At 45.9% G+C, this 24,358-nt stretch overlaps 1 protein-coding gene across 1 annotated transcript in view; it reads right to left on the bottom strand.

Moving 5' to 3' along the window:
- The window catches only part of NDST2 (N-deacetylase and N-sulfotransferase 2), a 124,376-nt gene extending 108,878 nt beyond the window's left edge, over nt 1-15,498 (bottom strand). The window contains exon 1 of the mRNA XM_075841653.1: nt 15,200-15,498. The gene's annotated coding sequence lies outside the window, so the exon portion shown is untranslated. The remainder of the gene's footprint in view (nt 1-15,199) is intronic.
- Between the last annotated feature and the right edge of the window lie 8,860 nt (nt 15,499-24,358).

Genomic DNA, 24,358 nt, shown 5'->3' with positions numbered 1-24,358 from the left:
CTCCGGATGCCATCACAACCATCAGCAACCCCCTCAAATGCATGAGGGCTGCCGGTGTGCTACAAACCCCCTAAATACGGCGATCGAAAATCGATGACCGCATTTAAGGGGTTAATTGCCAAAATCAGCGGCGATGAGCTACTGATTGGCAACAGTGGAACGTCAGCTGTTGTGGACAGCTGACCACCCGGTTTCGGATACACACCGTCACCGACACTGTGCATCGGGAACAACAACACAGTGACTTCCTGTCACTCCGACAGGAAGCCTATCAGGATGCTAGTCCTGATAGCCTTCCGTACATGGCAGACATGGAGGCCATTGTTTGGCCTCCAGTCGCCATGCTAGCCATCGGTAAACCTCGCGATTTCATTGTGAGGTCTGCCGATGTGCTAGAAACCCCTGGTTCCCGGTGTACAATGTCGCCCAGAGTGTGCACCGAGAACCGCGCAGTAACAGTATGTCCTCGTGTGCTAAGACACTGACCACCAGGACGTACAGTTGCGTTGTGGTCTGCCCTGGGGGTTGAAGGTCTTTGGAGTGTAAATAAACTGTGTACAGATTCTAGGAAGGACCAAGAAGAATTTTTACTTCTGCTTTTGTGTGAGTAATGGCAAAGAAAACTAAAATAAAAGGAAGTATTACTCTGCATTTTAACCATAAAATGTTAAAAAGTTAAGTTTGCGGTCACATTTTAACTTGGGTCACACACATATTATATATATAAAAATGGAAGGAAAAGGGGTGAAATCTGTTGGAAAACAAAAAAAAAACCCCGATAGGGCACTCTGCAGATTTCTTTTCTTCTGTGTGTAAATGGAGTTTTGTAAGTCCCTATTAACTTAAAGGCTCTCTCTGGGACTTTAGGTGTCAATATAAAGTAAAATAACTTGGCTGAGCATACAGGTTTAACGGGGAGAGGGGAAAAAGCCTCTGCGAGAAACTTCTGACAGGGGCTTTTCTTACATGGGAACAAAAGGATCGGGCATGTTAAAATCCTATATGCCCCCTTCTGCCATCGGGTGAAAGTCGGGAGGCCCCCATACACATTAGACCGTCGGCCCGTCCCAGTATGGGCACCTAACATTGATGGTGTGTCAGCACAAAGAAGGTGCCGTGATGCTCCTTTGAGCACCGCGTTTGAAAAGGCAATGGGCTGGATCTGCAGTCCCAGGCGAGTCACTGTGTCTGTGTAAACAATGAAGGGGAAGCACTGCTCACAGCCCCTTCATTGCGCTGATCAGCAGGGGATCCAGAGATTGAATCCCCACCTATTGAACATGGACAGCCTATTCTATGGTTAAGCCATGAATGCTCAAGTCCCGGAGAACCCCTTTAACCGTTGCACATTACAAGCATAATAACATAAGAAAAAAACAACAATCTTCTATGAAAAGCAGGTGGTTTCAAACATCCAGGAGTTAGTAGCCAACTTGACAAGGACAACCAACTAGAAGATTTTCTGCAGAAAAAGAAGCAGTACGTTCCATTTAAATACGTTATTTAAAAAAAAAAAAAAAACTAACACTATTTCATAAGTTGTGGTATATTAAAAAAATTCAGTTTAGACATTTTCGGATTTATATAGCTTTGTAACTAGTTTTAGATGTACGCCTAGAACAATTTATCTGAATGCACCTACATACAGCTCAGCATGATCATCGGCACAATAAAAGAAAATCTATTGCTATAGAGCATTTCCCCCCATGCACAGATCAATCAGCGCTTACGTGGAGCGAGTTTTCAATCCCTTGTAAAGCAGTTCAGTCCTAGCCACAGCTCCCAATGGCCGGGCATCATATACCACTATGGCTACACAGACGCGACTGCCACATTTTCACTATGTTCCAGGAGCAAAGTTTTGTAATGTCCCCGTAGTGACAGAAAAGCTCCACATTGTTCTGGGTCGCTTGGATAGAACTATGGTCAAAGATACAGCTTTTTTGTCCCCCTTGCGACACTTGCCACTTACTCTACCTCCATAGGGTATAATGTCAAGATATTGGAGGCCATAGTAAAGCCCTACGAAAAGGGGGGCTATTCTAGTCACAAATATGCATATATTATCTAACCAGCGTATAGAAAAGCAGCACTTGCAGCTATGAGGGGTGAAAACATTTGTTATCAGGAATGTCTAAACTGTTGACATAAATAATGGTTTCTTTGCTAAACATTTTTCATAAAGTCTGAATCTCTAGGCACCGATATTTCATTATAACAAGATAGATAGATGTAGCTATTGGGGATGGGGTGGGTGGATGCATTCATTTAATGGGGTGTTTCTATTCCTGATGCACATTGTAGCCTAATGAGGGGGTTTCGGGGGTTTTATTAATAACTAGAATTTGTGTTGTAGTGCCTCAAAGTTATGAGCTGTGCACTTGTACATTATGAAGGACAGGTTTTAAGGTCCTTTGGGAAAATGGCTGAAAATTAAAAAAATAAATAATAATTATATATATATATATATATACACACACATACACCAACTACGTCCCTAGAGCAACCGGTTTGGAGAAAAAAAAAAAAAAAAAGAAGGATGAATTATACCTATTAATAACTCGGTTTTCAGGAGACCGTTATGACATCACTGGAGTTTGCCCCCTGACCCGAATACGAACAGGAAACAAAAAGCTTTAAAAGCCCCTTCCCTTACTAGTTTCCGCAGTGTTTTATAAATTAATACAAAGTCACTAGGTACTACCAGAATCTATTTATTTCAAGAAGACTATCTAAATAAAATACAGAGGGACAGCGCTTTTTGAAGGCTTTCTTGCCTCTAATTGGGACCTGAAACTGGATAAAGAGATTGGTATCTTCCCTCCATGGCCTGGTGACTGAAGGACATTAAAGAATTCTTCTAACATCCAATGCATTGAATTGTTTTTCCAGACTAGTCTTTGGATTGTTACAGAAGGTCTGTAAAATAATATCTTGTGACCAATGAATAATTTTAGGGTAATCCAGTCTTCCATCACAGTAAGGATCCTGAATAGCTATGGCTTGAATTTCAGTTATTTTAATATCCAAGGTAATGGCTACTAGTAAGACTTTTATAGAAGACTCTTGCATAGGTTCAAATAGTTTAGGAGTCAGCCCTGAAAGACTCTGGAAGCTGCTTTAAAAAAAAAAAAAAAAACACAACTCTGGATCCAACAATGCTTGGCTAATTGGAAATCAAAGACACTGCTCAATGCTGCACCCTTTCCACTTTTAGCATACTGGGAGATCAGCCTTTTTCTGAAGTTGATCTAACACCTGAGGGATATTAGGTTTGAAAGGATCTGGTTGTGTCGAACTGCACACCAAGGACTGAATTTTTCTTCTAAATTTTCTGATAACTAGAACAAGAGAACTTCTTATCACTGGATTGTAAGGTCCTAACTCGAGCAGATAATCCTTTTTGACTGAATTTATATTTTTCAGCATCCAATGGATATTTTTTTAGACCCGGGAAGGTCATTGGGCCTTGAAGTAGAAGAAAATCTTCTCTCTGGGGAAAAACAATGGGATCTTCTACCGACAGTCTGATTAAAAGGCTGGCCCTGCTTCTTTTTGACCAATAAGAAGCAATTAGCCGAGTCTTTTCTCTTTGAAACTTCTTCAATATCCTTGGAATTAAATGAAGAGGAGGGAAGGCATAGTCTAGGCTGAAGTTCCAGGTTTGCAACAAGGCATCCACTGCCCTTCGATTGACTCTGGGGTTTAGTGAAAAGAAACAGTCCATCTTTTTGTTTCTTGTCGTGAATAGATCGATCTCTGGCGAGCCCCATCTGTTGGCTAATGACAAAAATTTTGAAATTGTTTAAAAGTCTGTTACCCTGGATCTAAGGGTAAGCAACATAGAAAGTCGGCTATCACAATGTAGCTGCGTATGAAATTAATTACTGTAAAAGAAAGGATGTTGTCTTCTGCCCAGCAAAAAATCTGATGTGACAGGTCCAGCAGCAACCGTGTCTCGTGCCCTCTTGATCTTTTAGGAAATCTAAAGTACTTGAGTTGTTCGAGAAAATCTTCGTGGTTCCCGGGAAGTTTTCCTGACGAGATCGGAGGGCTTTCCCATACTGCTCAAAGTTCCTTGCAAAAAGATGGACCAAATACTTATTTTGGATGATCATTGACACTGCAGGAAAACTTCTTTTGCTTTGGCTCCCTAACCCCAGACACTTGCCTCTGTTGTGAGAGAAAGAGCCAATGTACTCCTCTGATTTTTCCATTATTTTAGTGACTTCCTCAGTGTTGAGGGAAGAATCCACTTTCTCTTACTATTTATCAGTCATTTTAATTTCATTTTGGTGCCAACCACGAGATTGTACTTCAGGCCGGTTCCTCCACTGTGGCCAAATCAGGTTGCAGACAGCAGCTGTAGATGACGTCAGAGCGCCAGAAAAGGATAACATGACACTAGGCGTGGATGTCCACCTCCCTGTCACGTGGTTTAGTGAGAAATGCTGCTTAAAGGAAGGGTGTCGCGAAAAAAATATTTTTATATCAATTTGCTTTTAGTGTTTTATTTAAAAAAAAAAAAAAAAAAAAAAAATATTTGTGTGTTTGTGTTTTACTTTTTTTTATTTTCTAACCTTTTCTTCTCTATGGGGGCTGCCATTTTTTTTTTCATCTCTGTATGTGTCGATTAACGACACATACAGACATGGAATACGGCACATACATCCCCATAGAGATGTGGACCGGAAGGCGCGGACGGACAGTAAGATTACTACTTCCGGTCGCGGCTTCCGGACATGTGTTCTGAAGCAAGCACTAGGAGCGGAGGGAGCAGACGGACCAGAGGGAGCGGCGGCGGCAGGAGCAGGTAAGTTATGTCTGTGTTTTACTGTGCGATTACCACTGTATCTAAGCCTACTACACTGTGTATTCGCTCAAAAAATGGTGACATACAGTGTAGGAGGTTTGTACATTCAATCCCCTCCTTTCTCCTGGCACTAGCCAGGATAAAGGATGAGGGATTGTTTGAGGATGCTAGAGCGAATGTGTCTTCTCAAATTTTGCAGCATAAAGCAATGTGGTTGCTTTACCACATGCCAATTTTTGGAATTGCTCCCTCTAGTGACCAGCACAGGGAAATGTTATAAAGTATAATCTAATTTAAAATATTTCCTGACTCGTGAAAAAATGAGAACAATGTTTAATCATTTATACACTAACTAAAAAAAATAAAATAATTTCTAGCGACACATTCCCTTTAAAATGTCGGGGCAGATGGACCAGAAAAAAAGCACCATGTGAGGAACCGGCCGAAGCACTAACCACTACATACCACTACCTTGGAGCGCAGCAGAACAACCAGGGCTAGGTAGCTCTGCCTTGCAGAGACATGGCGTGGCAAACTAAGGCTGGATTCACACGAGCATGTTCGGTCCATAAAGGACGGAACGTATTTTGGTTGCAAGTCCCAGACCGAACACACTGCAGGCATCATAGTTATGTACGACGCTAGGAGTCCCTGCCTCGCTGCCGGACAACTGTCCCGTACTGAAAACATGATTTCAGTAGCCTGGCTCCCTGCAGTGTGTTCGCTCCGGGACTTGCGGCCGAAATACGTTCCGTCCTTCACGGACCGAACATGCTCGTGTGAATCCAGCCTGAGGGGAGGAAAACCCAAAGCACTGAACCCTTGCTACATGGCTAGACATCCAGAGGATCCCGATCAAAGGTGAGACCACCTCTCTGCACCTTGATCCAATTAGCAAGAAGACCCAGGGAAAAAAAAAAAAGCCAGGACAAAATGCTGCAAACGCTGGCGTTTTTCCTAAATATGCTGCGTAAATCCACCCTAAAGACTGTGTTGGTGTGTGTATCAATTTTTTTACAGCTAATCTATAAAAAGACAAGAATCCTTGAGAACAAAAATAACTAGACTAAATCAAATTAAAACCAGCCCAAAAACTCTGAACAACATTGATCGTGTCAGTCCACGACTGGCCAGGTAGAACTGGTCACACGTGAGCAGTACATGGTCGTGTGGTCCAGTTCGTAAACCTGCCTCTGCCTCATTTTTGGGTCTCCATTTTTTATTTATTTTTTTACACAAATTCTTATCTACCATTATGGTGGTTCATTGTTTTTGTGGCAGTAATGTAGTAAATAAGAGGTAAAAGACCTTATTTGAACATTAAAATCCATGCAGCACCCAAAAGCCGCCACAAATCAGTGATGTATTATTCATAGCCAGATTCTGGCAGCGACGGCCTGACAGCTCATTACAGGCCGTGGAGCGTCCTCCCTATTGCGCAGTCACAATTCTATTACAGAGAGATTGTCCCTGCAGAATCACCGGGGCACCGAGAGACTTCATTTCCTAGCACAAGTCCTGCTAAGATCTCGACAGCGGCACATCGAAACCTCGCTGAGGAACACGAGAGATACCGTAACTACATTGTGTGCGTCAGTCCAGGGAAACCTGCACAATTCATTCCAACACATGCCCCGCACAAGCCCACGAGGGCTATTAGAACAATACACAATGCAGGTATTTATTGTATTACAGTTTCCCCCAATACAAGCCTCATACAGAACCACCATTAGTGGTTACTGGCTCAGGAACAATATATGGAATCAGAAATATTTAAAGAAACATGTTGGGGCGCATTTATCAGCATGCTGCAAACTGAGGATGTTCAATCAATCATCATTGTATGGGAGAATTACCACCATCGCTAGGATTTAAAGGGCTCCTTGTTGCAGCCACATGTAAGTTGACATTTATCAATAAGTCACGTCACGTGTTTTTGCACTTTGGCCGCAGTTGTATATCACAGTAGTAGCCAAGCTGTGCGGACGCAGTAATGGTGCAGCCTCTTCACCCATGCGAGCCTTGAAAGCAGCAAATTATTCCAACGTAACAGGGCCATTATTTCCATTCATACACTTGTGACTTCTTCAATGGCCTGCCATTAATAAAGTGCAGCTTATCGAGCCCCCCTCCCCTCAGGTCTGAGTGCTAGGATTTTCTCACCAAAATCATCTTTGTAAGGCCTGCTGTGACAGAAAGTGCTTTTTGGCACTGAAGCGGCCGGTCTGTATTAGGATTAAAACGAGCGTCAGTGGTCAAAGTACAAGGATCCATCCAGTTACAAGCACTGAATAAAGGTAAACTGCTGGTCAGCCTCCAAGAAGACACAACCGTAACAGAAATGACTATCCTTGGCTTACAGCAGTGGAAATATGGGGATGCAGCACGGAGTGGCTCTGTTCACACAAGCATCACCCCTCCTGTTTTTCTGACAGAAAGCATAATAGATGCCTTATATTATAATAATGAAATGGCAGGCTCAAGAATTTTTTTTTTCTTTTTTTTTTTTTTAAAGGAGGAAGAATAATAACTTGCGTCAACTAATAGCATTTGCCATATAAAAAGAAACAAAAAAGAACAAACATTGAAATCTTAGGCGATGTTGCTAGAAATCTTTCTCTGCACTTTTCTGGCTGGGTTCACAGGTCGGGTCAAAATGCTTTTTTGCCATAAATTGCAAAATCACTGCAAAACGTGCATGAAAACCCGGCCTAAACCACAACAAGCATAATATATAACACTAAACCTGAACAGCTGCATGTGGATTGGCTAGGAGCTCTTAGGCGCCGTGTGTGCCACCGCATCGTGCCCCCGTAAGGCATCATATTTTGCCCTAGAAGCGAATTTTCCGTGAGTTTAACCCAGTAAAACAGCATGTGATTAAGCATGCCGCCATTTTCTTTCCTCACAGATGTGTTTTAAGAAAAAAAAAAGCCTCCCTGTAAAAAAACAGAGGCACACAGCATGGCACAAAGATTTTTTTTAGGTGCCATATTACGGTTCTGGACCACATGGATTTGTAATATGGCCATTTACGTGAGCCCTAATACAGGAAAAACCATCAGTGTGAAGAGAGCCCAACGCCACTAAAATACAGCCTTGATCTGTTGCCAATAATAAATGGAAGGGCAGCGGTCTATACGCGTAATAACAAATAAAATAGGAAAGACCCACATCAAGTTCTTCTATGGCGACAGCAACACTTCCCATATTTTTCCTATACAATCCAGTTAGCTGTCATGAGGACACTTCTCTGTGCCGGACGGATGAACCCGAGTGTCGCTACCGTCCACCGGCAGAGGGGAACTTTATCACGTAAGAATTTGTCAAATTACCTGAAAGCGGACTGCGAGTAATATATGATGAACTGACTTTACACATCCCGCCACCTGCTGCTTCTCATCAATGCAGCGGGATTGCAAAGGCGGTCACCCTAGTACATTAGATTTCTATATTTACCCTGCAGCAAACCATAAAGCATGTCACAATAAGCGCTACACCAGGATCCCTATTCCAGACCACTAACCTTATGGACTAACGCGCACTTGGAGTAAAGATGGCCGCAGACAATCGATAACTGCTGGACAGAAGATTTCTCCCCAATAAAATGCACATTTGCCTTGGCTGAATATACAGGATATTGCTATGGGAGCAGAGCAGGGCTGGCTAGTTACTTCCACGGTCTCACTCCTTCATAAATGATCATGTAGAATAATTAGTAACAACCAATTTACTGTAGAAAAATATTACCATCAGGCTCTTCATCACCGTCATGTAAATAATGGCGCTACTGAGATAGGACAAAAACATTTATTGGAATACAATTTCTGAACAAAAAAAGGTTTCTAAATTCCTGTGAGTAAATATGCAACACATGATGCATTCAATAAATAAATAAATACCGTACTAATAATATTTACATATATAACCTATAATATAGTACATTTCAACCAACTCCACAGCCCTGGAGGAGAGGCTGCTATGTTCACACAGTTTTTTGCAGGCAGAATTTGGAATTTTGAGGTATGCTGCTTTTTTGGCTCGAACCCATTGAGCGCCACAGAATACGCTTTCTCTGCCTCCCATTGATGCCAATGGGAGGTCAGAGACTTAAACGCCAGAAGATCGGGCATGTCGGTTTGTCCCACGAGACGGTTTTTCCGCTCGCAGGAAAAAACCGCCTGCACCTCCCATTGAAATCAATGGGAGGCATTTTCTGCAGTTTTTGGCGCGTTTTCCAAGTAAAAAAAACTCTGTATGAACTCAGTGCTCACCCAGGGTAAAAGAATAGGGCACTGATCAGTATCGCCTGGCGTCAGAAAACATTCAAGAAACATTCAAGTATCAGCAGATCACGCTATAATTCGTCAATGTTCTTAGTAGAGTTCTCTTTCATTTCATAGCGGTGCAGTGAATAATATATACAGACATCATTCAAAAATATTATATAGGATATTAGTGGATGAGAAAATCAATCGTGACTTTCACCCACCGACAGAAATCTGTGTGAATACCCAATAATAAATCACTACAACGTACACAGTAGGTCAACCAAAAGAAATATAATTGATCCAGCCTGTGTAGTAAATACAATCCCAGTGCAGGGTAATGTCACACGAGTAATACAGTACTGTGACATCATACACAGGGTAATGTCACACGAGTAATACAGTACTGTGACATCATACACAGGGTAATGTCACACGAGTAATACAGTACTGTGACATCATACGCAGGGTAATGCCACCAGTGTAATACAGTACTGTGACATCATACGCAGGGTAATGTCACAGGAGTAACACAGTACTGTGACATCATACGCAGGGTAATGCCACCAGTGTAATACAGTGCAGTGACATCATACACAGGGTAATGCCTCCAGAGTAATACAGTACTGTGACATCATACGCAGGGTAATGCCACCAGTGTAATACAGTACTGTGACATCACACACACGGTAATGCCACCAGTGTAATACAGTACTGTGACATCACTCACAGGGTAATGCCACCAGAGTAACACAGTACTGTGACATCACACAGTGTAAAGCCACCAGAGTAATACAGTACTGTGACATCATAAGCAGGGTAATGCCACCAGAGTAATACAGTACTGTGACATCATACGCAGGGTAATGCCACCAGTGTAATACAGTGCAGTGACTTCATGCTGTATAGTTGTTTAAAGGCCCTTTTTCACAGGCCAATTTTGGGGCAAACGAGCGTTCACAGGACGCTCCTTCCTGATAATTGTCGGAGGCACATATCGCTGTGTGAACAGAGAGACAAGCTCCCGACATGATAGAAATGTACGTGAACGAACGATCGTAGTAACAAGCGCTTGTGCCCATACCAGATCCTTGTAAATAGAGCAAACAAGGGCCAATCAAGGTGCCGTCTCGTTGATTGGCGCTCATTTACACGGCCCACATCGGGCCACGTAAGGCACTTTTACACCGGGCCGACACTCGGCCGGTGCAGTGAGGGCCGATCAATGCGGCATCGTTGATAGGCGCTCGCTTGCTTCTGTCACACAGAGCTATGGATGGGGACGAGCGGTCGTTACTTTGATTGCTCGTCCCCATACATCATCATGTCAGCAGCGCGTCTCTGTTTACACACGGAGATGCGCTACCGACAACGATAAACTTTTACTTCTTTAAACCGATACAACCAGCCGATGATCGAGCGTTTGTTCGTTCATCTGCTGATCGCTTCCCTTTTTACACAGGGCAATTATCGGCAATGAGCGTTATATGGAAGCTTGTCTGCCCGATAATCGGCCTGTGTAAAACCCCCTTCAGTCTCAAGTTCATCACTTATAGCATCAAGCGTGAATCAGGGTCCTCACAGCGACACATTTGTGGCTTCCATTATGAACAGAATTCACAGTGCAAGTGTGAACACAGCTTAATCATGGATCAAATTGGCATAAGATTAAACCCCACAGAAATAAATAAAGTCTAAACAAAGACACCAGGCTCAATTTCATAGGAAGCCACTTAACCTATCAGTAGGTTTTTGGAGTGTGAGAAAACCCATGCAAACATGGACTCCATGGTGATGTTGCCCTTGGTTGGATTTGAACCCGGGCCCCAGCGCTACAACGCAACGATTGACACCATTGAGCCACCGTTCAGAGTTTCAAAACAGGCAAATGTGTACAAGCACAGCCCCCAATTCACACAGTTACAATGTATCGCTGCTTTGAGGGAATGTCAGACAAATGAATTGACTTCTTCAGACTTCTATGATCAATATTTCTGGTTGTGAGCGCTCTCAATATTATGGAGAAGAACAAAAAAAAAGAAAGAAGAAGATTGCAACAAATGGCACTCTGAAGGGAGAAGGGGGAGAGGAGGGGGATCGTGTCCTAAAAAAGAAGAACATATCGAGAAGCGACCGGTTATTCTCAGTGGACAAGTGAATCTCCTGACTGCGCTTGACATTTACAATGCGATCCTTCTAGCTATTCATGGCGTCAGACAATGACAATTACCTGGATACAATGAGCTCCAGGAATAGAAGGAAACTTTCATGACTCTGCAGGGTGCCTGGGAACACAACTACAAATAAGACCCACAACACCCCTAAAAGAAATGTATGAGAATACGGCGGACAATCCAGCAGGTTTTTCTATAAATCCAGAACACATAAGTGAACCACACGTGGACTTCTCCACCACGTTCATCCCAAACAAACATTCCGGGGCGGTCACCACATGGCGGGTACAATGTGACATTACAAGCGATGTGTTTGTCGTTCCACGTCCTGCTACCAGTACACCAGCCGCCTACAAGACATGCGATCAACCCAGAACAGGGTGCCAGTGATTCTGCAGGACAAAAGGAACTACAAAGTGACAACCATGACAGCTCTCCGGTGTCATGTGACAGCAACGTGGACATAGGATCCATTCTGGTCTATATGTACACAATCCTCTAGGACTAGGGACATATTACAACATCTACTCACCCCATATGTGGGCAGAGCAGCCATGTGCGGGGCAATGTGTTATAATGGGGTATATCAGTCACCCCACATTATAATGTAGCAGTGCCAGCTGTAATGTATTTCTGCACTATGTCCTATCATGTACAAACAGGTCAGGACACCACAGACTGTACGTGTTATATAAGGGAAGCACAATACTGGTGCCTGCTCAAGAACAAACCCTAGGAGCTCGTCTACTTCTTGCCGCCACTTCTGAATTAAGAAATACGAGACTTGTGAACCTAAAGAATTTGCTCCAGGGCCTCCACCAGCCGCACATTAGACCGACGCTCCCCCTTCACAGACAGTTTAACCCCCTACATTTGGGAATTCAATTCTAAGCAATTACCTTATATATACCATCTACCTAAACCATTCCTCTACCAGTAAGAAATCCTATTCCCCTCCACTACCCTACAAGCGCCATCACATGCCCGTCCAATGGAAGGGGCGGCTGTTGTAATGTACATATTAGTGGATTGCTCGTAATGAAATTCCCTAATATAGTAAAGGGGTTTACATATTAAAGTCGGGCCGGTAACACTACAGCCAATGGGGTGACGTTACTATGTCACATGACAGCTGTACTTCACCACGGACACCGTATCATTACCATTGTATAATTGTAATATGGCGGTAGACGTTATTTATTACAGACAGTCACACAAACATTTCTGGAAAAACCCTTTAAGGTGTCTCCATGGTGGAGCTCCCCTCTTAATAGATGAACAAACACTTTATATACAATGAAAGCATGGACTCCTGTCAAATTCCTGAACTACTGTCAACTTAAAGGGGAATTCTACCTCTTATTATCCAGTCATGTGACATGAGATATCAAAAGACTCAGACCAAGGGGCCACAGTAATCCAGCTGAAGAAATCTCCAACCAGTCCTGAATGTAGGTTTTTTTTCCAAAATCCAAGCCGCCCTCCTGCCAGTGCCCTCTTGGCACACCTCTGTGATACATCAGAAGATAAAGCTGGAATTCCTCTTTAAGAAATATTTTACCTAGCAAATACTAACTACACATTTCACATTGATCATGCAAATAACGACAAGGACACGTCCACAAGCAGCACATTGTAGGACTCGTCGGATTACCAGATCACACACTAGATCATACCTACGCACACACACTAGATCATACCCACACACACACTAGATCATACCCACACACACACTAGATCATACCCACACACACACTAGATCATACCCACACACACACTAGATCATACCCATACACACACACACACTAGATCATACCCATACACACACACACATACTAGATCATACCCATACACACACACACACACACACACATACTAGATCATACCCATACACACACACACACACTAGATCATACCTACGCACACTAGATCATACCCACACACACACACTAGATCATACCCATACACACACACACACTAGATCATACCCATACACACACACACACACACTAGATCATACCCATACACACACACACACACACACACACACACTAGATCATACCCACACACGCACACACACTAGATCATACCTACACACACACACACTAGATCATACCTACACACACACACACACTAGATCATACCCACACACACACACACACACTAGATCATACCCACACACACACACACACACACTAGATCATACCCACACACACACACTAGATCATACCCACACACACACACACTAGATCATACCTACACACACACTAGATCATACCTACACACACACACTAGATCATACCTACACACACACACACTAGATCATACCTACACACACACACACTAGATCATACCTACACACACACACTAGATCATACCTACACACACACACACACACACTAGATCATACCCACACACACACACTAGATCATACCCACACACACACACACACTAGATCATACCTACACACACATACTAGATCATACCTACACACACACACTAGATCATACCTACACACACACACTAGATCATACCTACACACACACACACTAGATCATACCTACACACACACACACACACACACACACACACACACTAGATCATACCTACACACACATACTAGATCATACCTACACACACACACACACACACACACACACACTAGATCATACCTACACACACACTAGATCATACCTACACACACTAGATCATACCTACACACACACACACTAGACCGTACCTACACACACACACACTAGATCATACCTACACACACACACACTAGATCATACCTACACACACACACACTAGATCATACCTACACACACACACACTAGATCATACCTACACACACACACACACTAGATCATACCTACACACACACACTAGATCATACCTACACACACACACTAGATCATACCTACACACACATACTAGATCATACCTACACACACACACACACACACACACACACTAGATCATACCTACACACACACTAGATCATACCTACACACACACTAGATCATACCTACACACACATGCGATCATACCTACACACACATGCGATCATACCTACACACACATGCGATCATACCTACACACACATGCGATCATACCTACACACACATGCGATCATACCTACACACACATGCGATCATACCTACACACACATGCGATCATACCTACACACACACACACTAGACCGTACATACACAGAGGCTAGATCATATATACACACATACGCCACATCACGCCTAGCCACACCACATCACGCCTGCCTAGCCACGCCACATAACGCCTGCTTAGCAACGCCACATCACGCCTGCTTAGCTACGCCACATCACGCCTAGCCACACCACATCACGCCTGCCTAGCCACGCCACATAACGCCTGCTTAGCCACACCTACGTGTATGTACCCATCATATTGGTGCAAAATATATTATTTCTACAGATGCTTGTGATCACTCTTATCTGATGAAGAATCGTACATAGGAATGGGGGTTGCCTGAAACTGATCCTATAAGTGCCCCCAGACCATACACAGCGACAACTCCCCTGAGGCTACCAATAAGACCAGATCAGTTACAGTAATTTCATGCGGAGAAGTAATATGACCTGAGCTGGGTGACTACTTGTCCCATTACTACACATGCCCACCCCTCCATGCACTCACCCTAGTCACAGCCCACACCTCACTATGTAGCACAGCTGAATTCACTATTTAATTGGGGCTGCATTGTGATAACGGAGTTTAGATAACGTAACCTTACTATGGGAAACCACATTGTGAGGCGTGCTGCTAAATGACAAACTCAACTCTACTACGTTACAGCCGGATTACTCGGTCTAGTCAGTGCTGTGTCCCCGTCCTGTCTCTCTCCAGAACCTTCCAGCTCCTCGTCTATACGGTGTCCCCCTCCTCTCCCTGGACACGACTATTACCTGCGGCGAGTAAGGACTCCTCCACCTCGGGTCAGTACGAGCAGCAGGCAGCCCAAGATCCGGGAAAGCAAATCCTCGGAAGGCAGGAAGTTGAAGGGAGCGATCCCCTCCCCCAGTCGGTAGTGTCTCCTCGGGTTCTCCGCCTTGGTAACCCTTCTCTTTCCACCCCAGCTTCTATCAGTGTCCGCGGACCGGTTCTTCTCGTCTCCCGGCCTCCGCCAACCCGGCAGCAAGCAGCAGCAGCTCTCTCAGCGCGGCAACAATAACAGCGGCCCCCTCCTTCCCTCCCTCTCCCGAGACACCGCCTCCAGCCCGGACCCGCCCCGGGACCTCAGCTCTGCCCACCGCTCACATTCACTGACTGACGAGGGCAGTACACGGGAATGTGCGGGGAGAAGACGGAGTATACTGACAATACATGTACACAGGTAGAAGCGGTGAGGAGAGGGAGTATACTGACAACACATGTAGAAGGGGTGAGGAGAGGGAGTATACTGACAATACATGTGCACAGGTGGAAGGGGTGAGGAGAGGGAATATACTGACAATACATGTACACAGGTAGAAGGGGTGAGGAGAGGGAGTATACTGACAATACACGTACACTGTTAGAAGGGGTGAGGAGAGGGAGTATACTGACAACACATGTACACAGGTAGAAGCGGGGAGGAGAGGGAGTATACTGACAATACACGTACACAGGTAGAAGGGGTGAGGAGAGGGAGTATACTGACAACACATGTACACAGGTAGAAGCGGGGAGGAGAGGGAGTATACTGACAACACATGTACACAGGTAGAAGCGGGGAGGAGAGGGAGTATACTGACAACATGTACACAGGTAGAAGCGGGGAGGAGAGGGAGTATACTGACAATACATGTACACAGGTAGAAGGGGTGAGGAGAGGGAGTATACTGACAATACATGTGCACAGGTAGAAGCGGGGAGGAGAGGGAGTATACTGACAACACGTGTACACAGGTAGAAGCGGTGAGGAGAGGGAGTATACTGACAACACATGTACACAGGTAGAAGGGGTGAGGAGAGGGAATATACTGACAACACATGTACACAGGTAGAAGCGGGGAGGAGAGGGAGTATACTGACAATACATGTACACAGGTAGAAGGGGTGAGGAGAGGGAGTATACTGACAACACATGTACACAGGTAGAAGGGGTGAGGAGAGGGAGTATACTGACAACACATGTACACAGGTAGAAGCGGTGAGGAGAGGGAGTATACTGACAACACATGTACACAGGTAGAAGCGGGGAGGAGAGGGAGTATACTGACAATACATGTACACAGGTAGAAGCGGGGAGGAGAGGGAGTATACTGACAACACATGTACACAGGTAGAAGGGGTGAGGAGAGGGAGTATACTGACAACACATGTACACAGGTAGAAGCGGTGAGGAGAGGGAGTATACTGACAACACATGTACACAGGTAGAAGCGGTGAGGAGAGGGAGTATACTGACAACACATGTACACAGGTAGAAGCGGGGAGGAGAGGGAGTATACTGACAATACATGTACACAGGTAGAAGCGGTGAGGAGAGGGAGTATACTGACAACACATGTACACAGGTAGAAGGGGTGAGGAGAGGGAGTATACTGACAACACATGTACACAGGTAGAAGGGGTGAGGAGAGGGAGTATACTGACAATACATGTACTCAGGTAGAAGCGGTGAGGAGAGGGAGTATACTGACAACACATGTACACAGGTAGAAGCGGGGAGGAGAGGGAGTATACTGACAATACATGTACACAGGTAGAAGCGGGGAGGAGAGGGAGTATACTGACAACACATGTACACAGGTAGAAGCGGTGAGGAGAGGGAGTATACTGACAACACATGTACACAGGTAGAAGCGGGGAGGAGAGGGAGTATACTGACAATACATGTACACAGGTAGAAGCGGGGAGGAGAGGGAGTATACTGACAATACATGTACACAGGTAGAAGCGGTGAGGAGAGGGAGTATACTGACAACACATGTACACAGGTAGAAGGGGTGAGGAGAGGGAGTATACTGACAACACATGTACACAGGTAGAAGGGGTGAGGAGAGGGAGTATACTGACAATACATGTACACAGGTAGAAGCGGTGAGGAGAGGGAGTATACTGACAACACATGTACACAGGTAGAAGGGGTGAGGAGAGGGAGTATACTGACAACACATGTACACAGGTAGAAGCGGTGAGGAGAGGGAGTATACTGACAACACATGTACACAGGTAGAAGCGGGGAGGAGAGGGAGTATACTGACAACACATGTACACAGGTAGAAGGGGTGAGGAGAGGGAGTATACTGACAACACATGTACACAGGTAGAAGGGGTGAGGAGAGGGAATATACTGACAATACATGTACACAGGTAGAAGCGGGGAGGAGAGGGAGTATACTGACAACACATGTACACAGGTAGAAGCGGGGAGGAGAGGGAGTATACTGACAACACATGTACACAGGTAGAAGCGGGGAGGAGAGGGAGTATACTGACAACACATGTACACAGGTAGAAGCGGGGAGGAGAGGGAGTATACTGACAACACATGTACACAGGTAGAAGCGGGGAGGAGAGGGAGTATACTGACAACACATGTACACAGGTAGAAGCGGGGAGGAGAGGGAGTATACTGACAACACATGTACACAGGTAGAAGCGGGGAGGAGAGGGAGTATACTGACAATACATGTACACAGGTAGAAGCGGGGAGGAGAGGGAGTATACTGACAACACGTGTACACAGGTAGAAGCGGGGAGGAGAGGGAGTATACTGACAACACGTGTACACAGGCAGAAGGGGTGAGGAGAGGGAGTATACTGACAACACATGTACACAGGTAGAAGGGGTGAGGAGAGGGAGTATACTGACAGCACAGGTAGAAGAGGTGAGGAGAGGGAGTATACTGACAATACATGTACACAGGTAGAAGCGGGGAGGAGAGGGAGTATACTGACAGCACATGTACACAGGTAGAAGAGGTGAGGAGAGGGAGTATACTGACAATATATGTACACAGGTAGAAGTGGTGAGGAGAGGGAGTATACTGACAATACATGTGCACAGGTAGAAGCGGGGAGGAGAGGGAGTATACTGACAACACGTGCACAGGTAGAAGCGGGGAGGAGAGGGAGTATACTGACAATACATGTACACAGGTAGAAGCGGTGAGGATGAGGGAGTATACTGACAACACATGTACACAGGTAGAAGCGGGGAGGAGAGGGAGTATACTGACAACACGTGTACACAGGTAGAAGCGGGGAGGAGAGGGAGTATACTGACAACACGTGTACACAGGCAGAAGGGGTGAGGAGAGGGAGTATACTGACAACACATGTACACAGGTAGAAGGGGTGAGGAGAGGGAGTATACTGACAGCACAGGTAGAAGAGGTGAGGAGAGGGAGTATACTGACAATACATGTACACAGGTAGAAGCGGGGAGGAGAGGGAGTATACTGACAGCACAGGTAGAAGAGGTGAGGAGAGGGAGTATACTGACAATACATGTACACAGGTAGAAGTGGTGAGGAGAGGGAGTATACTGACAATACATGTGCACAGGTAGAAGCGGGGAGGAGAGGGAGTATACTGACAACACATGTGCACAGGTAGAAGCGGGGAGGAGAGGGAGTATACTGACAATACATGTGCACAGGTAGAAGCGGGGAGGAGAGGGAGTATACTGACAATACATGTACACAGGTAGAAGCGGTGAGGAGAGGGAGTATACTGACAACACGTACACAGGTAGAAGCGGTGAGGAGAGGGAATATACTGACAACACATGTACACAGGTAGAAGCGGGGAGGAGAGGGAGTATACTGACAACACATGTACACAGGTAGAAGCGGTGAGGAGAGGGAGTATACTGACAATACATGTACACAGGTAGAAGCGGGGAGGAGAGGGAGTATACTGACAATACATGTACACAGGTAGAAGCGGTGAGGATGAGGGAGTATACTGACAACACATGTACACAGGTAGAAGCGGGGAGGAGAGGGAGTATACTGACAACACGTGTACACAGGTAGAAGCGGGGAGGAGAGGGAGTATACTGACAACACGTGTACACAGGCAGAAGGGGTGAGGAGAGGGAGTATACTGACAACACATGTACACAGGTAGAAGGGGTGAGGAGAGGGAGTATACTGACAGCACAGGTAGAAGAGGTGAGGAGAGGGAGTATACTGACAATACATGTACACAGGTAGAAGCGGGGAGGAGAGGGAGTATACTGACAGCACAGGTAGAAGAGGTGAGGAGAGGGAGTATACTGACAATACATGTACACAGGTAGAAGTGGTGAGGAGAGGGAGTATACTGACAATACATGTGCACAGGTAGAAGCGGGGAGGAGAGGGAGTATACTGACAACACATGTGCACAGGTAGAAGCGGGGAGGAGAGGGAGTATACTGACAATACATGTGCACAGGTAGAAGCGGGGAGGAGAGGGAGTATACTGACAATACATGTACACAGGTAGAAGCGGTGAGGAGAGGGAGTATACTGACAACACGTACACAGGTAGAAGCGGTGAGGAGAGGGAGTATACTGACAATACATGTAAACAGGTAGAAGCGGTGAGGAGAGGGAGTATACTGACAATACACGTACACAGGTAGAAGGGGTGAGGAGAGGGAGTATACTGACAACATGTACACAGGTAGAAGCGGGGAGGAGAGGGAGTATACTGACAATACATGTACACAGGTAGAAGGGGTGAGGAGAGGGAGTATACTGACAATACATGTGCACAGGTAGAAGCGGGGAGGAGAGGGAGTATACTGACAACACATGTACACAGGTAGAAGCGGTGAGGAGAGGGAGTATACTGACAATACATGTACACAGGTAGAAGCGGTGAGGAGAGGGAGTATACTGACAACACATGTACACAGGTAGAAGGGGTGAGGAGAGGGAATATACTGACAACACATGTACACAGGTAGAAGCGGGGAGGAGAGGGAGTATACTGACAACACATGTACACAGGTAGAAGGGGTGAGGAGAGGGAGTATACTGACAACACATGTACACAGGTAGAAGGGGTGAGGAGAGGGAGTATACTGACAATACATGTACACAGGTAGAAGCGGTGAGGAGAGGGAGTATACTGACAACACATGTACACAGGTAGAAGGGGTGAGGAGAGGGAGTATACTGACAACACATGTACACAGGTAGAAGGGGTGAGGAGAGGGAGTATACTGACAATACATGTACACAGGTAGAAGGGGTGAGGAGAGGGAGTATACTGACAACACATGTACACAGGCAGAAGCGGGGAGCAGGGGGAGTGTACTGACAATACATGTACACAGGCAGATGGGGTGAGGAGAGGGAGTATACTGACAACACGTGTACACAGGTAGAGGCGGGGAGGAGAGGGAGTTTACTGACAATACATGTGCACATGTAGAAGCGGGAAGGAGAGGGAGTATACTGAAAACACATGTGCACAGGTAGAAGCGGGGAGGAGAGGGAGTATACTGACAATACATGTACACAGGTAGAAGCGGTGAGGAGAGGGAGTATACTGACAATACATGTGCACAGGTAGAAGCGGTGAGGAGAGGGAGTATACTGACAACACATGTACACAGGTAGAAGCGGTGAGGAGAGGGAGTATACTGACAACACATGTGCACAGGTAGAAGCGGGGAGGAGAGGGAGTATACTGACAACACATGTACACAGGTAGAAGGGGTGAGGAGAGGGAGTATACTGACAACACATGTACACAGGTAGAAGGGGTGAGGAGAGGGAGTATACTGACAGCACAGGTAGAAGAGGTGAGGAGAGGGAGTATACTGACAATACATGTACACAGGTAGAAGCGGGGAGGAGAGGGAGTATACTGACAGCACAGGTAGAAGAGGTGAGGAGAGGGAGTATACTGACAATACATGTACACAGGTAGAAGTGGTGAGGAGAGGGAGTATACTGACAATACATGTGCACAGGTAGAAGTGGGGAGGAGAGGGAGTATACTGACAACACATGTGCACAGGTAGAAGCGGGGAGGAGAGGGAGTATACTGACAATACATGTACACAGGTAGAAGCGGGGAGGAGAGGGAGTATACTGACAACACGTGTACACAGGTAGAAGCGGGGAGGAGAGGGAGTATACTGACAACACATGTACACAGGTAGAAGCGGGGAGGAGAGGGAGTATACTGACAACACATGTACACAGGTAGAAGCGGGGAGGAGAGTGAGTATACTGACAACACATGTACACAGGTAGAAGGGGTGAGGAGAGGGAGTATACTGACAACACATGTACACAGGTAGAAGGGGTGAGGAGAGGGAGTATACTGACAATACATGTGCACAGGTAGAAGCGGGGAGGAGAGGGAGTATACTGACAACACGTGTACACAGGTAGAAGCGGTGAGGAGAGGGAGTATACTGACAACACATGTACACAGGTAGAAGGGGTGAGGAGAGGGAGTATACTGACAATACATGTGCACAGGTAGAAGCGGGGAGGAGAGGGAGTATACTGACAACACGTGTACACAGGTAGAAGCGGTGAGGAGAGGGAGTATACTGACAACACATGTACACAGGTAGAAGGGGTGAGGAGAGGGAATATACTGACAACACATGTACACAGGTAGAAGCGGGGAGGAGAGGGAGTATACTGACAATACATGTACACAGGTAGAAGGGGTGAGGAGAGGGAGTATACTGACAATACATGTACACAGGTAGAAGCGGGGAGGAGAGGGAGTATACTGACAACACATGTACACAGGTAGAAGGGGTGAGGAGAGGGAGTATACTGACAACACATGTACACAGGTAGAAGCGGTGAGGAGAGGGAGTATACTGACAACACATGTACACAGGTAGAAGCGGTGAGGAGAGGGAGTATACTGACAACACATGTACACAGGTAGAAGCGGGGAGGAGAAGGAGTATACTGACAACACATGTACACAGGTAGAAGCGGGGAGGAGAGTGAGTATACTGACAACACATGTACACAGGTAGAAGGGGTGAGGAGAGGGAGTATACTGACAACACATGTACACAGGTAGAAGGGGTGAGGAGAGGGAGTATACTGACAACACATGTACACAGGTAGAAGCGGGGAGGAGAGGGAGTATACTTACAACACATGTACACAGGTAGAAGCGGTGAGGAGAGGGAGTATACTGACAATACATGTACACAGGTAGAAGGGGTGAGGAGAGGGAATATATTGACAATACATGTGCACAGGTAAAAGCGGGGAGGAGAGGGAGTATACTGACAACACATGTGCACAGGTAGAAGCGGGGAGGAGAGGGAGTATACTGACAATACATGTACACAGGTAGAAGCGGGGAGGAGAGGGAGTATACTGACAACACGTGTACACAGGTAGAAGCGGGGAGGAGAGGGAGTATACTGACAACACATGTACACAGGTAGAAGCGGGGAGGAGAGGGAGTATACTGACAACACATGTACACAGGTAGAAGCGGGGAGGAGAGTGAGTATACTGACAACACATGTACACAGGTAGAAGGGGTGAGGAGAGGGAGTATACTGACAACACGTGTACACAGGTAGAAGGGGTGAGGAGAGGGAGTATACTGACAACACATGTACACAGGTAGAAGGGGTGAGGAGAGGGAGTATACTGACAACACGTGTACACAGGTAGAAGGGGTGAGGAGAGGGAGTATACTGACAACACATGTACACAGGTAGAAGGGGTGAGGAGAGGGAGTATACTGACAACACATGTACACAGGTAGAAGCGGGGAGGAGAGGGAATATACATACAACACATGTACACAGGTAGAAGCGGTGAGGAGAGGGAGTATACTGACAATACATGTACACAGGTAGAAGGGGTGAGGAGAGGGAATATATTGACAATACATGTGCACAGGTAAAAGCGGGGAGGAGAGGGAGTATACTGACAACACATGTACACAGGTAGAAGGGGTGAGGAGAGGGAGTATACTGACAATACATGTACTCAGGTAGAAGCGGTGAGGAGAGGGAGTATACTGACAACACATGTACACAGGTAGAAGCGGGGAGGAGAGGGAGTATACTGACAATACATGTACACAGGTAGAAGCGGGGAGGAGAGGGAGTATACTGACAACACATGTACACAGGTAGAAGCGGTGAGGAGAGGGAGTATACTGACAACACATGTACACAGGTAGAAGCGGGGAGGAGAGGGAGTATACTGACAATATATGTACACAGGTAGAAGTGGTGAGGAGAGGGAGTATACTGACAATACATGTGCACAGGTAGAAGCGGGGAGGAGAGGGAGTATACTGACAACACGTGCACAGGTAGAAGCGGGGAGGAGAGGGAGTATACTGACAATACATGTACACAGGTAGAAGCGGTGAGGATGAGGGAGTATACTGACAACACATGTACACAGGTAGAAGCGGGGAGGAGAGGGAGTATACTGACAACACGTGTACACAGGTAGAAGCGGGGAGGAGAGGGAGTATACTGACAACACGTGTACACAGGCAGAAGGGGTGAGGAGAGGGAGTATACTGACAACACATGTACACAGGTAGAAGGGGTGAGGAGAGGGAGTATACTGACAGCACAGGTAGAAGAGGTGAGGAGAGGGAGTATACTGACAATACATGTACACAGGTAGAAGCGGGGAGGAGAGGGAGTATACTGACAGCACAGGTAGAAGAGGTGAGGAGAGGGAGTATACTGACAATACATGTACACAGGTAGAAGTGGTGAGGAGAGGGAGTATACTGACAATACATGTGCACAGGTAGAAGCGGGGAGGAGAGGGAGTATACTGACAACACATGTGCACAGGTAGAAGCGGGGAGGAGAGGGAGTATACTGACAATACATGTGCACAGGTAGAAGCGGGGAGGAGAGGGAGTATACTGACAATACATGTACACAGGTAGAAGCGGTGAGGAGAGGGAGTATACTGACAACACGTACACAGGTAGAAGCGGTGAGGAGAGGGAATATACTGACAACACATGTACACAGGTAGAAGCGGGGAGGAGAGGGAGTATACTGACAACACATGTACACAGGTAGAAGCGGTGAGGAGAGGGAGTATACTGACAATACATGTACACAGGTAGAAGCGGGGAGGAGAGGGAGTATACTGACA

Source organism: Rhinoderma darwinii, chromosome 11, assembly GCF_050947455.1.
Source record: "Rhinoderma darwinii isolate aRhiDar2 chromosome 11, aRhiDar2.hap1, whole genome shotgun sequence".
In the NCBI taxonomy this organism is placed as follows: Eukaryota; Metazoa; Chordata; class Amphibia; order Anura; family Rhinodermatidae; genus Rhinoderma; species Rhinoderma darwinii.
This window is presented reverse-complemented; position numbering and strand designations above follow the sequence as displayed.